This window comes from Carlito syrichta, unplaced genomic scaffold, assembly GCF_000164805.1.
Source record: "Carlito syrichta isolate Samal-C Ts95f unplaced genomic scaffold, Tarsius_syrichta-2.0.1 Scaffold219601, whole genome shotgun sequence".
Taxonomy (NCBI): Eukaryota; Metazoa; Chordata; class Mammalia; order Primates; family Tarsiidae; genus Carlito; species Carlito syrichta.
Genome location: NW_007163697.1, coordinates 24,371 through 43,248, shown reverse-complemented (window position 1 = coordinate 43,248; position 18,878 = coordinate 24,371). Strand labels below are relative to the sequence as shown.

Below are 18,878 nucleotides of genomic sequence, written 5' to 3'. Positions count from 1 at the left end.
AAATCAAAACATCAGCTGGGTGTGGTAGTGCGGCTACTCGGAAAGCTGAGGTGGAAGGGTCACCTGAGCCCAGCGGGTCGAGGTTGCGGTGGTCGGGAGCGGCCACTGCACTCCAGTCTGGGCGACAAAGTGAGACTCCAACTCAAAAAAAAAAGAGTCACTAAACAATCCACATAAAAGGCTACCAAGTCAATGCACACATACATATGTCCATTTTTCACTTGCATTACCCATCACTGGACAAAGGATTTGGATTTTCTTCTGTGGAAATCAAGTAAACAGTGGAGACCTTTTCCAGTCTCCACTTAAAAAAATGTGTGTATCACCACCCTCCTTATGACTACCTGAAACTGATTCTACTCAATATCTTCAGCCTCACAATCACCCCTGTGAAAGATGAAGGTGAGTCAGTAATGGTCAGGATTGGCTTTTTCTCTATTGCAAACTGTAAAAACTTGTAATTCTGTGGAAAACAAAAGACCCAAGTGGTATGACTCAACAACAAACAAGACATGGAAGAGGTTAGCTACTATCTTGCCCTTCCAGTGCCACCTGCACATTAAGGTGCTGACAGACTGGGTGCTACATCATTTTTTCAGAGAAGTCATTCAACCAAGTAATGTCCTCCTCACAATAGTTCAAAATTCCCAGAACTCCCCATTTACCCAAAACTGACCACATTTAAACCCCTTACTAAATTCCATGTGAACAGCTAGTAGTTGGCCCTTTCTTATTATTCCCTGTTGAAGACATGTGTTGGACCTTAGTTCAATGAGGATGATGGTATAGAGTTTTCACTCATTTTGTTCAGCTTTCCAAGGAATGCATATATGGAAGTCATCATCGATCCATGCACAACCTGCATCCCTGCAAATGAGGAAAATCAGTGTATTTTAGAAAACAGACACTTACTGTCCTGAGGGATCTACCAGCACCCAAAAGACCCCATGTCAAATGTGTTTATGGGCTTCACAAAATCTTCATGGATATCACAATATGAAGATTGTCCCTTATGACCTATGGCCTTCCCTCCATGGCAAGACCACCTGGGAAGTTCAATGAAAACATAGGTATGCTTTAGAAAGGTAGAAAAAGACACAGGTCACAGGGCAGTGGCATTCATCCTTCTGTGTTCTATCTTGTATATACCATCCATAAGCTTCATATTTTTATGAACACATGCCTAAAGGTATCTGGCTTGTATGAATTTAAAACATTAACAGGCTAAAGCTCTTTTTTTGAGTTTAAATAGGTCTCCTCTTTATTTTCTCATATATGGCATCTCACTAAATTTGTTTTCTTTTATATATTTTTTTTATTTTAAAATTGTGGGGTGCAGTTAAGGGTTAGGTATACAAATATGCATCGTTCAGGCACCCTTGTTGATAAGGGATGTTGCCCTATCCCCAGACAGATATCGACTACCGTTAATCCCACCTCCCTTCCCCTCCCTACTACCCCATAGTTTTCTACCACCGTCAAACCTTTTCTTATAGTATTACAATAAATGTTCAAGGTCCACTTATGAGTGAGAACATGTGATACTCAAATCTTTGTTTCTGTGAGAGATCACTCAGTATTATAAACTCTAGTTCCATCCAGGTTACTGCGAAGTTCATGATTTTGTTCTTTTTTTTTTTATTCTTTTTTATGGCTGTGTTGCATTCCATCGTGTATATGTACCACGTTTTTAAAATCCAGTCCTCTTTTGATGGACAGCATGGTTGCTTCCAGGTTCTTGCTATTGTGAACAATGCTGCAATAAACATACGTGTGCAGGTATCTTTTTTATAGAGTGATTTGAGTTCTTCAGGGTATATTCCCAATACAGGAATTCATATGGAAACACAAATGACCAAGAATAACCAGAACAATCCTCAGCAAAAAAAAAAACAAAGCAGGAGGTATCACATTACCAGACTTCAAACTTTACTATAAAGCTACAATAATCGAAACAGGAACAGGCATATAGACCAATGGAATAGAATTGAGATTCCAGAAGCAAAACCTCAATTTCTCAACTAACTCTTTGACAAAGCCTCCACCACCTACCACTGAGTAAATGGTGCTGGGAAAACTGGCTGACCACATGCAGAAGATTCAGACAAGACCCCTATTTATCCCCATACACAAAAAATAACTCTAAATGGATCAGAGACCTAAATGTAAAACCTCAAACCATAAGAACCTTAGAAAATGCAGGACACACCCTTATGGAAATTGGAACTGGCATCCAATTCCTGAACAAAACTTGAAACGCATGGGCCATAAGAGATAAGATAGACAAATGGGACCTCATTAAACTAATAAGCTTCTGCAAAGCCAAAGAAACCATCAAGAGAGCAGGGAGACAGCCCACAGACTGGGAAAAAGTATTTGCCAGGCTAAAACTCTTAAATGTGAAAAACTCTTTCAACTTAACTCATTGGTCACTCATTAATCAAAAACCCTTTGCTTGGCCACCAGAGAAGACAAATGTTATTAAGATCTTTCAGTGGGGACAGTTTCAGGGAAAACTTCTTTAGTACAAAGTGAATTTCCCTTTGACCTTGAAGTATTTTCAGCTGGTGTACTTTAATAATCTTCCCTGAAGAAAAACGTGCAAACACAAATCTACCTCAACCTTGGTTACTTCCTCATTGGCAAGGAACAAGGACCTGAAAGACAACTAGACATAATGAATCCTACAGGACTTCTAAGGTGCTAAAACTGAGAACACCATAGATCTTAAAGACTTTGCCCATAATATGACCTCAGTGTCCAACACGTGTCCAATGCTGGGCTCTATTTCACAAAGAAAAACATCAGGAACAATTTGAAAATAGCCTCACCTCAGGAGACATGGACATACTTAAATGCAGAGAACTTGCTGGGCTAGATATTCAAGTAGATGCCACATCCACAAGGGAAATGACATTCTCTTATAAACCTCAACTACATAGAGGTGTATGTGGTATACATACACAAATGACATCATGATCTTCCATTTATCAACAAAGAGGAAGTTAGATCAAGCAATATACACCTGTAATATATACCACTTTGGTTGGGTCAGTGAAATTACGTACCAAAATCAGCTCGGATGCCTAATGGAGACAAAGATCCCATTGATTGTCTGGAACAGAAGCCTTCTAGAAACCACGTCAAGGAACTGCCCAAGCACACGGACACAGCATCACATTCCTCTCCTAAAGCCAAGAAAGACACATAGCATTCAAAACACTAAAAAAAAAAAATGAAACTCAACCAAAAAACCTTATCAATATAACTAAAAAATGCACATGGAGGCTGTTAAGTCAAGGTACATTAAGCCCTCTCCCATTACTACAAGCAGTAGCCACCAGTGGCCATAGGATTTATCTCACTGTGGACATTAAGGTGGAGATCATCTTTGGGCTCCTCTCAAGATAGGAAATCAGCATCACCAACCTCATCATGATTGATTGCCATGAATTCCACACATTTCTATGGTCATTCCATGTCCTCAGCTAAGCAAACTTAAGACAGAGGATTATCAAAACCGAGCCCTCTGCTCCATTTTTGACTATAAGGACCTGTCTTCCTCTGGAGGATGAGTGATCTAAGTTGTATGTCTCAAGAACAAATAAGTCTTTGCAGACGAAGGATATGGTTTACTATCTGTGCTATCTGCCCATTCACCTACTTCTGCAGACAGGCTGCATGCTGCCACACATTCACAGATAGAAGTCATGCAGCCAAGCAATCTATTAGCCATGAGTCTGAAACACCTAGAAGTCCTTTGAACAAAAGGTCCCAAGCCTAGAGGAACTCTTTGGTGCCACCCATATGAACAACTGGAAGTTGGCCCACACTCACTAATTCCTGTTGGAGACATGTGCTAGACCTCAGTTTGCTGAGAATGATGGTATAGTTTTCACTCATTTTGTTCAGCTTTCCAAGGAATGCATATATGGAAGTTATCATCAATCCATGTACCATCTGGTTCCCTGCAAATGAGAAATATTCATGTATTATGGGAAACAGATACTGACCATTCAAAAGGATCTCAAAGTTCTCTGAGCTGAAAGTTGCCATGCCATAAGTGTCCATGGACTCTCCATGGATCCCCTGATACAGAGATAATCTCTTGTGACATATGACCTTCTTTGCATAGCAACACTACCTGGGAAGTAGAGAGGAAATACAAGTGTGCTTTACAGAGACCAATAGACAAACAGGTCACAAAAATGGTAACATTCATTTAACTGCAGTGTATCATGTTTCTAAATTCCATGAGCTTAACATTTTTAATGATTCATGAATGAGCACATCAAGGAGTAAAGGTATCTGGTATATGTGATTTAGAGCATGAAGAGACTAATGTACTAACTATTAACAATTCTCTCAACATCACTTGCTCATCACTCCTTACTCAAAAGTTTTCCTATTGACCAATGGATGAGACAAAAACAACTGAATCTTTCATTGGGGACAGGTTCAGACAAAATCTATTTCAGCACAAAGGATAACTTCCCTTTGATGTTGAAACTTTTTTACCCCTGGTGCACCTCAGTATTCTGCTCTGAAGAAAAACATCATAGATCTTAAGGACTTTGCCCATGATTATGACTTTGAAGTTCAACATTTACCCATAACTGGTTTTTGGGTAGTACACCTACCCTACAATATGACACCTATTTTATAAACAAGAACAACAAGAGAAATTTAACCTAACACCAAGAGACACTAAAGACACTAAATGCAGAGACCTTGCCAAGGATAGGAGTCTAAGTACAATTTCACACAAATAAAAACATGGAACTATTCCCATAAACTTGAAATGCATCAATGCATCTTTGAGATACATATGCAAAAAACATCATGCTTTATAGAAGAAAACTTCTCTTTATCAACAAAGAGGAAGGACAAGCAAACAACGTTTGCCCACAACATATAAAACTTTAATTGAGAGGAAATTGTGTGCCAACATTCAGCTTCAAAGCCTAATGAGGACAAAGATCCCACTAATGGCTGGGTGTAGAGATCTTCCAAAAAACGAGAACTGGTCAATCATGGTGACTCACGCCTATCATCTCAGCACTTTGGGAGGCAAAGGCAAGAGGACTTCTTGAATCCAGAAGTTCTAGATCAGCCTAGAAACATAGTGATATCACATCTCAACAAAAAATAAAAATAAATAAAAATAGCCAGGCTTGATGGGACATGACTATAGTATCAGCTACTCAGAAGGCTGAAGCAGAAGAACTGCCTAAGCTCAGAATGTCAAGGCTGTGCTGAGTCTGGATCAGGCTAGTGCACTTTATCCTGGGCAACACAGTGAGACTCTGACTCAAAAACACACATACAAACAAACAAACCCAAAAATAAAATTTAAAAAACTGCAGAACTGCCCAAGCATACAAACATTGTAGGGAATTCCCATCCTGGCACCTTGAGGTTGACTGGTTATTCATCATGGGTACCACATAATACCCCAAAATGACTCACATAAAGCATACCTATAATTTCTCTCTACTTCACAGCCGGTGTTGCTAAGAAAGAAAGGCCACAGGTCATGAGGTCATAGGCCAATACATCTCTATATTGGAAGATTCACAGAGAATCTATGGAGCTCATGGATATTTCTGCCATGGGAACTTTCTGGTACTGGTAGAGTCTTTAAAATGGTAAGTGTCTATTTCCCAAAATACATGGATAATTCTAATTTGCAGGGAAATAGATGATGCAGGGATCAATGATGACTTCCATATATGCATTCCTTGGAAAGGTAAACAATATGAGTGAAAACTATACCATCATCCTCATAAAACTGTGGTTTAGGGCATTTCTCCAACAAGAATTATAGAGTAAGGGTCAACTTCCAGTTATCCACATAAGTTGCACCAAGGTGTTCTTCAACTATCCTTACCAAAAGATGCTAACTAAAGCACGCTAGCCGTCTCCTTTTTCCACATGCAGTAGACATCACTGGTAAAAAGAATTTTTGATTTATCCCAATGAAAACAAAAGATAAAGTGGAGATCATCTCCAGTCTCCTCCCAAAGATAGGAAATCAGTGTTATCACCCTCATCATGAATGATGAGAACACATTTCACACAACCTCATAGTCATCCCATGTCCTCAGGCAACACAAGCATGAACCAAAAGATTCCCAAAACATAGCTTTGTGCTCTTTTCATGACTACAAGAATGTGCTATCCTCTGGGAGATGAACAGCCTATTTATTAAGTGTTTTTTACTCAAAGACAAACTTATATGCTCAGAGGTGGGCTACCATCTTACTCTTCTTGTGCTACCTACCTATTCACCTGCTCCTGTACATGGACCCTGGGCTACCCCACTCTCTCTGAGAGAAGTGATTCAAGAAAGGCATATTCTATGCATGGAAGGTGAACTTCCCAGGGATATCCCCCTCACAAAAACACAGAATCACAATCTAAGCCTGAATAATCCACTGGTGCAATCAATGTGAACAAATGGAAGTTGGCCCCCTCTCTCTATTCCTTGTTGTAGAAACGTGCTTGTCCCAGTTCAGTGAAGATGACAGTATAGTTTTTACTCATTTTGTTCAGATTTCCAAGTAATGTATATTTGGGAATCATCATCAATCCAGGCACACTCCTCATTCCTGAAAATTGGGGGGAAAAATCACTGTGTTTCAAAAGAAGATGCTTACTTTGATGAAGAATCAACCAGGATCCAGTGGGATGCACATTGCATGTATCATGGGACTCCTTGACATCTTCTGAAACCTCATAAGACAAAGATAATAACTTGTGGCCACTGGCCTGTAATCCATGAACGCCACCTGGAAAGTGAATTGGAAACACAGCTGTGCTTTAGAAAGGCAGACAGGGACACATGACACATGAGCAATGTCATTCATCCCACTGTGGTCTGACATGAACCTAACTTTTGTAGGGACACATGCAGGCATAGCCAGGCATGAAACTCCTGGCATGGATTCACTTAGAGAATTAACAAAATAATGAGAACTAAGTCTCAATAACTCCTCCTTGCTCAAAAGTCCTTCTTTTGTCTATCAGAGAAAACAAACACTATTGGTACCTTTCAATGGGAATGTTTCAGGAAAAATCTTTTTCAACAGAAAGATTAATTTCCCTTTAACCTAAAGTAATTTAATACCTAGGGCTATTCAATTTTCAGTGTGAAGGAAAATGTGCAATTACAAATCTACCTAACTCATGGGAGAAGCTCAAGGACATGGAAAGCTCAAAGACGTACTGAAAACTATGGGGCTTCTAAGGCATAAAACTAACAACATAAATTTTAATGACTTTGCCCATGAACATAACTGGGAAGTCCAACACTTATCAAAATTGGTTCTGGGTGCTACCCTAGCCCTACAATATGACAACATTTTCAAAAAGAAGACCCACAAGAGAAATTTAACCTAACATCAGGAGACACTAAGGTATTTTAATGCAGAGAACATGCTAAGCCAGAATTCAAGCACATGCTTGCTCATGTGAAAAAAGACATCCTCTCATAAACTCTAAAGACATCAATGTATCTTTGGGATAGTTAGGGAAAGAACATCATGTTCTCTAGAAGAAAGCTTCCTTTTGTCAACAAAGAAGAAGAGTTAGCAAGCAATATTTTCTTGCAAAATGTACAACATTGATTGAGAGAAAATTGTGTGACAACATTTAGCTCCAATGCCTAAAGAGGAAAAAAGTTTCACTGATGGCCTGGTGCAGAGACCCTTGAGAAACCAAGTCAATCTGCAGAACTGCCCAAACACATGGACACGGTATAGAATTCCTATCTCAGTGCCCTGAGGCTGACTGGCATTCACAAATGGTTACCACACAATACCGGAAAAAGACTCACACGTGAACCTCAACAATCCTTATGTAAGGATGCTAAAAAATACACACTTAAGCCCTCTTGTTTTTCCACCTGCAGGAGCCATCCCTAGTCACAGAATTTTTATTTTTTTCTAGTGGAATCCAAAAACAGTAAAGATCTTCTCCAGGTTCCTCCCAAGATAGGAAATCAGTGTCATCACCTCATCATAAATGACTGCTACACATTTCACCCAATCTCCATGATGAAGTCACGTCCTCAGACAAAACCAACATGAACCAAAAGTATGCCAAAACATACCTTTGTGCTTTTTTCAAGATTTATAGAACCTGTTATCACATGTGCTAAGAACAACTTAATTAAGTGTTCTGACTCAAAGATACCTTAATTAAATGTTTTGAGTCTAGGCCGGGCTCGGTAGCTCAGCCTGTAATCCTAGCACTTTGGGAGGCTGAGGTGAGTGGATTGCCTGAACCCGTGGGTTCGAGACCCACCCGGGCAACTTGGCGAGACCTCGTCTCTACAATAAATCAAAAACTAGCTGGGCATGGTAGCACGTGCCTGTAGCTCCAGCTACTTGGAAGGTTGAGGCAGAAGGATCGCCAGAGTCCATCAGGTCAAGGCTACAGTGGCCAGGAGCGTGCCACAGCACTTCAGTCGGGGTGACAGAGTGAGACTCCAACTCAAAAAAAAAACAGTTTTGACTTAAAGAAGCCCAGAGATGGGCTATCATCTTAACTTTTTTTGTACCACCTGTCTATTCACCTGCTCCTCCACATGGGCAGTGTGCTACTGAATTCTCTCAGGCACATGTGATTAAAGCAAGGCATATTCTAGGCACGGGAGGCTGAATTCTCCTCTGATGGCCCACAAACAGAACAAAAATCTAAGCCTGGATAAACCATTTGGCACAACCTACGTGAACAAATAAAAGTTGGCTCCCTCTCTCTATTCGTGTGGGAGACATGTACTGGACCTCAGTTCAGTGAAGATGACGGGATAGAGTTTTCATTCATTTTGTTCAGACTTCCAAGGAATTTATATTGGGGAGTCATAAGCAATCCATGCACAATCCTCATTTCTAAAATTTTTTAAAAAGTCACTGTGTTTTCAGAGGATGATGTTTATTTTGATGAAGGATCAGCCAGCATCCAAAGGGATACATGTTGTATATGTCCTAAAGCTCCCTGGCATTCTCTAGAACTCCACAAGCCGAAAATGGGTTTTTGCAGCTACTGGTCATCCTTCCATGGTACTGTCACCAAAGAAGTGCAATAAAAAAAGAAGTGTCCTATAGAAAGGGAGACAAGGACACATGACACATGGACAATGGCATTCATCCTACTGCGGTCTTAGTTACATCACCTTTTACAGACCTTACTTTTTTAAGGACACATGCAGGCATACCCAGGCATGAAACTACAGGCATGGATTCATTTAGAGGATCATCAGGATAAAGAGTACTAAGTCTTAGCAACTCCCTCAAGGCCACCTGTTGGTCATCTCTTACTCAAAAACCCTTCTCTTGGCCATCAGAGAAAACAAACACCACTGGGATATTTTAGTGGAAGTGCTTCAGCCAAAATCTTTTCCTGCAGAAAAGGCAATTTACCTTTGACCAAAAGTTTTTTCACCTCTGAGTTTTTCAATTTTCAGTGTGAAGAACAACATACAAGTGTCAAAAATCTACCTCAACATTGGTGGCTTCCTCATGGGTGAAGTCCAAGGACCAGGAAGAATGACAGACATACTAGAACCCATGGAGCTTCTAAGGCACTGAAACTAGGAACACCATAGATGTTTAGAACTTTACCCATGAGCAGGACTTTCATGTCTGGCACTTATCTATCATTGATCTCTGGGTACTACCAGCTGTACAATTTTATGACTATTTCATGAAGAAGACCTACACTAGACATTTAACCTAAAATCAGGAGACTACAAGTTATTTGAATGCAGAGACCTTGCTGGGCCAGGAATCAAATACATGTACACTCAAAAGAAAAAGACAACCTCTCATAAACTCCAAAGGCATCAAAGTATTTTGGGGATATACATGGAAAGGACATCATGCTCTCTAAAAGACATAAAAAGGAAGTGCGCACAAGCAACATTTTCTTGCAATATATACAACACTGATTGAGAAGAAATTCTGTGCCAACATTCAGCCTCAATCCTACTTTTCTTGTGTCATCTGTCCACTCACCTGCTCCTGTACATAGGCTGTTTGCCACCCTATTCTCTCAGGGAGAAATTATTCAAGCAAGGCATATTCTATGCATAGAGGTTGAACTCCCATGCAATGTTCCTTTACACAAGTAGAACTGCAATCTAAAGCCTGGAGGAACATTTTGGTGCAACCAATGTGAACAAATGAAAGTTGTCTCTCTCTTTCTATTCCTTGTTGGAGACAAGTGCTGGACTCCAGTTCGATTAAGATGATGGTATAGGCTTTTCACCCATTTTGATCAGATTTCCAAGGAATGTATATTTAGGAGTCATCATCGATCTATGCACATTCCCCATCACAAAATTTTTTTTTAAAAATCTGTGAGTTTAGAAGATGCTTACTTTCATGAAGGATCGACCAGCATCTAATGAGATGCAAACCACGTGTCCTAGGGCTCCCTGGCATCAAGACAAAGATGGCTCTTTGCCCTACTGGCCATCATTTCATGGCAACACCACCTGGGAAGTATAATAAAAATATGAGTATCATTTAGAAAGATAGACAGTGACACATGGGCAATGGCATTCATCCCACTGCAGTCTTTCTTACATCATCTCCCATAGAACTTACATTTTTAAAAATGCATACAAGCTTAGTCAGTCATGAAGCTACTAGCATGGATTCACTTAGAGCATCAACTTGATAAATAAAACTAAGTCTCATAAACTCCCTCAAGACCACCTGTTAGCCATTCCTTGCACAAAAGCTCTTCCCTTGGCCCTCAGAGAAAATAGATACCACTGGAGTCTTTTTGGTGGGAGTGTTTCAGCTACAATCTCTACCAGCAGAAAAAGAAATTTCCCTTTGACCTAAAGCATTTTCATTCCTTGTATTTTTCAATTCAGTGAAAAGAAAAATGTGCAATCACAAATCTACCACAACTTTGACCCTCAAGGGTCAAGTTCAAGGACCTGGAAGAAAGTCAGCTCTACTAAAAAGCATGGGGCTTCTAAGGCACTGAAACTAAGAACACCAAAGACTTTTAAAACATTGTCCATGAACATGACTTTCATGTCTGGCACTTATCCATCGTTGATCTCTGGGTACTACACTGACCCTACAATATTACAACTATTTCAAGAAGACTCACAAAGGAAATTTCACCTAACATCAAGAGACACTAAGGTATTTAAACACAGAGACCTTGCTGGGCAAGGAGTACATGTTTGCTCACATTAAAAAAGACATACTCTAATAAACTCTAAAGCATCAATGTTTCTTAGAATATGTATGGTAAGAATACGATGCTCTCTAGAAGAAAGCTTCCCATTATCAACAAAAAGAAAGTGTGTGCAAGAAACATTTTCTCACAATATATGCAAATTTGATTAAGAAAAAAGTATATACCAATATTCAGCACCAATTGATAAAAAGGAAAAGGATTCTACTGATGCCTGGTGCAGAGACCTTTAAGAAAGCAAGTCAATTTGCAGAATTCCTGAAGCACATGGACATGGTATGGCATTCCCCTTCAGGGCCGACTTGGCCCTGACTTGGCATTCACCATGGGTACCACAATACTCAAAGAAGACTCAAAAATGCACCTTGGGATGCTTCACATAAGGATGTTGTCAGTCACACACTAAGATCTCGCCTTTTCCCACCTACACTAGCCAACACTGGTCACAGAATTTTGATTTCTTCTGGTAGAAACAAGAGGAAAAGCAGAGATCATCTCTGGACTCCTCACAAGATGCATAATCAGTGTCTTCACCTTCATCATAAATGACTGCCACACATTCCATTCAATATCCAGGGACAATAAATGACCTCAGGCAAAACAACCATGAACCAAATATTGCCAAAACATAGCTTTGTGCTCTTTTTGTGACTGCAAGGATCTTTCATCCTCTGACCGATGAACAACTTAATTAAGTATTTTGACTCAAACACAAACCTAGATGGCCAAAGGTGGATTATCATCCTACTCATCTTTGCCACCTGCCCATTCACCTGCTCCCACTCATGCGCTGTGTGCTACCCCACTCTCTCTCTCTGAGAGAAGTGATTCAAGCAAGGCATATTCTATGCATGGGAGGTTGAACTCCCCAGCGATGTCCCTCACACAAACAGAACCATAGTCTAGGCCAGGAGGAACCCTATGGTGCAACCGATGTGAACAAGGGGAAGTTGGCCCACCCTCTCTATTTCCTGTTGGAGACACATGCTGGACCTCAGTTTGATGAATGTTCACTCATTTTGTCCAGGTTTCCAAGGAGTATATATTTGGAAGTCATCATTGATCTAGGCATATTCCTCATTCCTAATATATATTTTTTAAACTGCTGTTTTGAGAAGAAGCTTACCTTGATGAAGGATCAACCAGCATCTAATTGGATGCCTGCACGTATCCTGGGGCTCCCTGGCATCCTCTGGGATCTCACATGACAAAGATGTTTCTGTGCAGCTATTAGCCTTTTATCCATGGAAATGCCACCTGGGAAGTGCATTGGAAACATGAATGTAATTTAGCCAACAGACAAGGACACATGACTCATGGGCAATGGAATTCATCCCACTGCCATCTTGTTCACATCACCTTCCATGGACCTCATATTTTTAAGGAAGCATGCAGGTGTACACAGACAATAAACTACTGTCATGTATTGATTCAGAGCATCAACATGACAATGAGCACTAAGTCTCAATAACTCCCTAAGACCACCTGTTGGTCATTTTTTACTCAAAAACCCTTATTTGGACATCAGAGAAAACATACACCACAGGGACCTTTCAGAGAAAGTGTTTCAGCCAAAATCTCTATCCGCAGAAAGGGCAATTTTCCTTTGAACTAAAGTATTTTCATCCCATGTGTTCCTCAGGTTTAGGTGTAAAGAAAAAAGTGCAACACAAATCTACCTTAAAGTTGGTGGCTTCCTCATGGGTAAAGCTCAAGGACCTGGAAGACAGCCAAACATACTGAAACCTATGGGGTCTTTAAGGCACAGAAACTAAGAACACCACAGATTTTAAGGACTTTGGCTACAAACGTGACTTTGATGTCTGACACTTATCCATCATTGGCCCTGAGTACTTCCCCAGCCCTACAATATGACAACAATTCATAAAGAACACCCACAGAGAAATTTAACCTAACATTAGGAGGCACTAAGATATTTTAATGCAGACACATTGCTGAACCAGAAGTCAAAATACATGTTCACCCACATGAAAAAAGATACATCCTCATAATTTCTAAAGGCATTAATGTGTCTTCGGGATATGTATGGCACATGCTCTGTAAATGAAAGCCTCCCTTTACCAACAAAGAGAAAGGGTAAGCAAGCAATATTTTTTCATATTATATTCAATTTTGATTGTGATGAAATTGAGTGCCAATATGCAGTTCCAATGCCTAATGAGGACAAAGATTACTGATGTCTGGTGCAGAGACCTTTGAGAAATCAAGTAAATCTCCAGAATTGCTTAAGCACATAGACGCAGTATGTCATTCCCCTCCCAGAACACTGTGGCCAATGTAGCATTCACCGTGGGTACCATACACTACTCAAAGAAGACTCACAAATGCACCTTGAAAAGCTTTAATAAGGATGCTGCGATATGCACACTAAGCCCTCGCCTTTTCCCCCCTGTACTAGCCAACACTGGTCACAGAATTTTGATTTCTTCTGATAGAAATAAAAGAAAAAACAGAGATCATCTCTGGGCTCCTCACAAGATACATAATGTCTTCACCTTTATCATAAATGACTGCCACATATTCCATTCAATATTCAAGGATAATATATGACCCAAGGCAAAACAAGCATGAACCAAATATAGCCAAAACATAGCTTTGTTCTCTTTCCATGACTGCAAGTTCCTGTCATCCTCTGGGGAATGAACAAGTTAGTTAAGTGTTTTGACTCAAAGACAAACCTAGATGCCCAAAGGTGGGATTCTACTCTTCTTTACCACCTGCCCATTCACCTGCACGTGGGTTGTGTGCTACTCCATTCTCTGCCTGAGAGAAGTGATTCCATCAAGGCATATTCTCTGCATGGGAGGATGAACTCCCCGATGATGTCCCTCACACAAACAGAACCACAGTCTAAGCCTGGAGGAACCCTTTGGTGCAACCCATGTGAACAAGAGGAAGTTGGCCTGCTCTCTTTATTCCCTGTTGGAGACGTGCTGGACCTCAGTTTGATGAAGATGACAGTATAGAGTGTACACTCATTTTGTTCAGATTTCTGAGGAACATGTATTTGGGAGTCATCACCAATCAACATTCCTCATTTTTAAAAATTTAAAATATCACTGTGTTTTGGGTAGAAGATGCTTACTTGATAAAGGATCAACAAGCATCTAATGGGATGCACATGGCTTGTGTCCTGGGCTCCCTGGTATCCTCTGGGACTTCCCAAGACAAAGATAGTTCCTTACAGCCATTGGACTTCCATCCACGTCAACACCACCTAGAAAGTACACTGGAAACATGAGTGTCATTTATCAAGACAGATAGGGACACATGACACATGAGCAATAACATTCATCCCACTGTTGTCTTACATCACCTTGCATGGATATAACTTTTTTAAGGACACATGCAGGCATACTCAGGCATATAGTTACTGGCATGGATTCATTTAGAGCTTCAACAGGATAAAGAGCACTAAGTCTTAATAACTCCCTCAAGGCCACTTGTTGGTCATCCTTTACTCAAAAGTCCTTCTCTTGGCTATCAGAGAAAATAAACACCACTGGAAGATTTTAGTGAAAGTGTTTCGATCAAAATCTGTTTCTGCAGTAAGAGCAATTTCCATTTGACCTAAAGTATTTTCATCCCTGGGTTTCTTAAATTTTTAGCGTTAAGAAAAATATGGGGCAGCCCTCTTTTGGGTTCCCTCCCACTTGGGAGTTTTTATGTCTTAGCCAACTTGTGCTTTCTGAAAAAAAAAGAAAGAAAGAAAAATGTGCAGTCACAAATCTACCTCATCTTTGGTGTCTTCATTGTGGGTGAAGTTCCAGGTCCTGGAAGACAGTCAGACATACTGAAACCTATGGGATTTCTAATGCACAAAACTAAGAACAACATAGATTTTAAGGATTTTGCCCACGAACATGACCTTGAAGTTCAGCCCTTTAGCATCAATGGTATTTAAGTACTAATCTACTCTTACACTATAATGACTATTTCATGAAGAAGACCCAAAAGGGAAATTTCACCTAACATCAAGAATTACTAGCTGGGCTTGGAGGCTCAGCCTGTAATCCCACGCCTTTGGGAGGCTGAGGTGAGTGAATTGCCTGAGCCTGCGGGTTCGAGACCCGCCTGGGCAGCGCGACCTCATCTCTACAATAAATCAAAAAATCAGCTGGGCGTGGTAGCACATGCCTGTAATTCCAGCTACTTGGAAGGCTGAGGCGGAAGGATCGCCGGAACCCAGCAGGTCGAGGCTGTGGTGGCCGGGAGCGGCCACTGCACTCCAGTCTGGGTGACAGAGTGAGACTCCAACTCAAAAAAAAAGAATTACTAAGGTATTTAAATGCTGAGAACTTGCTGTGCCAGGAGCCAAAATATGTTCACTCATATGAAAAAATAATTGTATGCCAACATTCAGCTCCAATGCCTAATGAGGACAAAGATTCCACTGATTCCTGGTGCAGAATTCTTTTACAAACCAAATCAATCTGCAGACTACTCAAGCACATGGACTTATATAGCATTTCTATCCAATGAGCATGACTTGACATTCACCACGGCTACCACACACTACTCAAAAAAGATTCACAAATTCACCCCAACATCCTTTACAAAAAGATGCTGACAAATGCATACTAAGTCCTCTTCTTTGTTATCTGAATTAGCCACCCCATTCAGAGGATTTTATTTCTTTCAGAAAACACAAATGATCATCTCCATGCTTCTCTCAAGATAGGAAATCAGTGTTGCCACCTTCATCATGGCTGACTGCCATGTATACCACCCAACCTCCATTTTCACTCCATGTGCTCAGGTATCATAAACATGAACCAGAAGATTGCCAAAACATAGCTTTGTGAGTTTTTCATTATTGCAAGGACCTATCATCATCTAGGGGATGACCAGCTTATGTGTCTTGACTCAAAGACAAATATGGATGTCCCAAGGTGGACTACCATCTTATTCTTTCTATGCCACTTGCCCATTCACTTGCTCCTTCACATGGGTTGTGTGCTACCCCACCTTCACAGAGACAAGTCATTCAAACAAGGCATATCCTATGCATAGAAGGCTGAACTCTCCAGTGATATCCCTTTGTACAAAGGGAATAGCAATCTAAGCCTGGAGGAAGACTTTGGTGCATTTCCTGTGAACAAATAGAAATTGGTCCTCTCTATTCCCTTTTGGACACACATTTTAGACCTGAGTACCATGAGGACAATGATATAGAATGTTCACAAATTTTGCTTGGATTTCCAAGGAATGTATATTTGGGAATCATCATTAATTCATGCATAATCCTAATTTCCTGAAAATTAAAAGAATCGCTTTGTTTTGAAAAGAAGATGCTTACTTTCATGAAAGATGGACCAGCATATGATGGAATGCTTACTACACATGTCCTGGAACTCCGTGGCATCTCCTGGGATCCATCAAAACTAAGGTGCTTCCTTGTGACCACTGACCTTCCATCCATGGCAATACCACCTAGGAAGTTCAACAGAAACACAGGTGTGCTTTAGACAGGGACACAGGACACATGAGCAGTGGTATTCATCCCACTGGGGTCTTACTTATAATCAGCTTCCATAGGGTACATTTTTAGGATGCAGGTAGTTTTACCCAGGCATGAAGCTATCTGGCATATATGCATTTAGAACATCAACAGGATAGAGTAGTGTGAATGACTTTCTCAAGACCACTTAGCCCTTACTCAAAAGCTCTTCCCTTGACCATCACAGAAACCAAATACCATAGGGATCTATGAAAGGGGACAGTCTCTTTCAAGGCAAAGGGCAATTTACTTTTGATTATAAATAGTTTCATCACTGGAGTTCTTTAATTTTTAGTGTCATAAAAAATGTACAATCAAAAATAACCTCAACCTTGGTAGCTTCCCCATAGATGAAGCTCAAGAACCTAGAAGACATTCAAGCATACTGAATCTTATGCGGCTTCTAAGGTACTGAAACTGAGAACATTATAGATCTTAAGGAACTTGCCCATGAACATGATTTTGCACTATTTATCACTGACCTCTGAGCACTACCATTGCCCTATAATATTCCAACTATTTCACAAAGAACAACAGAGTAATTTGACAAAGACCTCACATCAGGAGACACCAGAGGTATTTATATGTAGAGACCTTGCTGGACTTGATTTTCAAGTTGATGGCACTCTCACATGGGAAATGATATTCTTTTATAATCCCCAAGTTCATCAAGGTGTGTGTGTTGTATGTGCACAAATGACATGGTAGTCTCTCAAACATACATTGACTGTATCAACAAAAAGGAAGAGAGATTGAGTAACATTTGCCTGCTATATTAACAACTTTGATTAAGAGAAAATTCCTTTTTTTTTTTTTTTTTTTTTTTTTTTAGTTGAAGTCTCACTCTGTCACCCAGACTGGAGTGCAGTGGCTACTCCCGGCCACCGCAGCCTTGACCTGCTGGGCTCCGGCGATCCTTCTGCCTCAGCCTTCCAAGTAGCTGGAACTACAGGCATGCACTACCACACCCGGCTAATTTTTTGATTTATTGTAGAGGTGAGGTCTCGCCTACCCAGGCGGGTCTCGATCCTGCGGGCTCAGGCAATCCACTCACCTCAGCCTCCCAAAGGCACAGGATTACAGGCTGAGCCACCGAGCCCAGCTAAGAGAAAATTCTTAATTATTAATTCTCAGCCTACATTCAGTCCAAATGTCTAATGGAGATAGAGATCATTGAATGTCTGAAGAAAGATCTTCCAGAAAAACTAGTCAATCTATGGAACTTCCCAAGCACATGGAAACAAGATCACATTCCCATCCCAGCATCCCCATGGCAATCACCATTGACATCACACAACAATTGAAAAAGACTCACAAATATCCCTCAACAACACATACAGAGGGTTGTTGAGTCAATGCATGCTAAGTTCTCATCTTTTCACAACTGTAGTAGCTGTCGTTGGTCACAGGATTTGATATATCTCTATGTGTTTAAAAGTTAAAGTTGGAGATCATTTCTAGGCTTTTCTCAACACAGAAAATCCATTGTCATTACCATCATCATGACTGACTGCCACTGATTTTACCGAATTGACATGTTCACTTCCTATCCTCAGCCAAGACAAGCATGAGCCAGAGGACTGTCAAAATCTAGCCTTTTGCTCTTTTTTTTTTTTTTTTGACAGCAGAGACCTATCTTCTTCAGACGGATAATGGACCTAAGTTATATGGCTCAAGGACAAACACGGCTGCCTGAGGCAGGCTACTGAATTATTGTTACTACAACTTCTCAGTGACTCCCCATTACTCAAAGATCATATTCTAAACCTAGAAGAGCCACTCGGTACAACCCATGTGAACAAATGGAAGTTGTCCCTCTCTTTCTATTCCTACGTGGACATATGTGCTGGACCTCAGTTCGATGAGGATGACGGTATAGAGTTTTCACTCATTTTGTTCAGCTTTCCAAGGAATGCATATTTGGAAGTCATCATTGATCCATGCACCATCTGTATCCCTGCAAATGAGTACAATTCATGTATTTTGGGAAACAGACACTTACCATCCTGAGGAATCCACTAACACCCAAAGGACTCCACACCATGCACTTCTAGGGTGTCCTTAGCATCTGCAGGGATTTCCCAATACAGAGATAATCCCTTGCACAATCTGGTCTTCCTTCCATGGAGACACC

The 18,878-nt window shown here is 40.6% G+C and overlaps 1 long non-coding RNA gene across 1 annotated transcript; it reads right to left on the bottom strand.

The window, feature by feature from the left end:
• Positions 1-763: 763 nt before the first annotated feature.
• Positions 764-14,792, bottom strand: LOC103253309. Its single transcript, XR_503863.2, has 7 exons — positions 14,330-14,792; positions 12,350-12,480; positions 10,385-10,501; positions 6,660-6,791; positions 3,838-3,968; positions 3,069-3,188; positions 764-867 (listed from the first exon to the last, which is right to left on the bottom strand). It is a non-coding gene; the product is annotated as an uncharacterized LOC103253309 (long non-coding RNA).
• Positions 14,793-18,878: the final 4,086 nt, after the last annotated feature.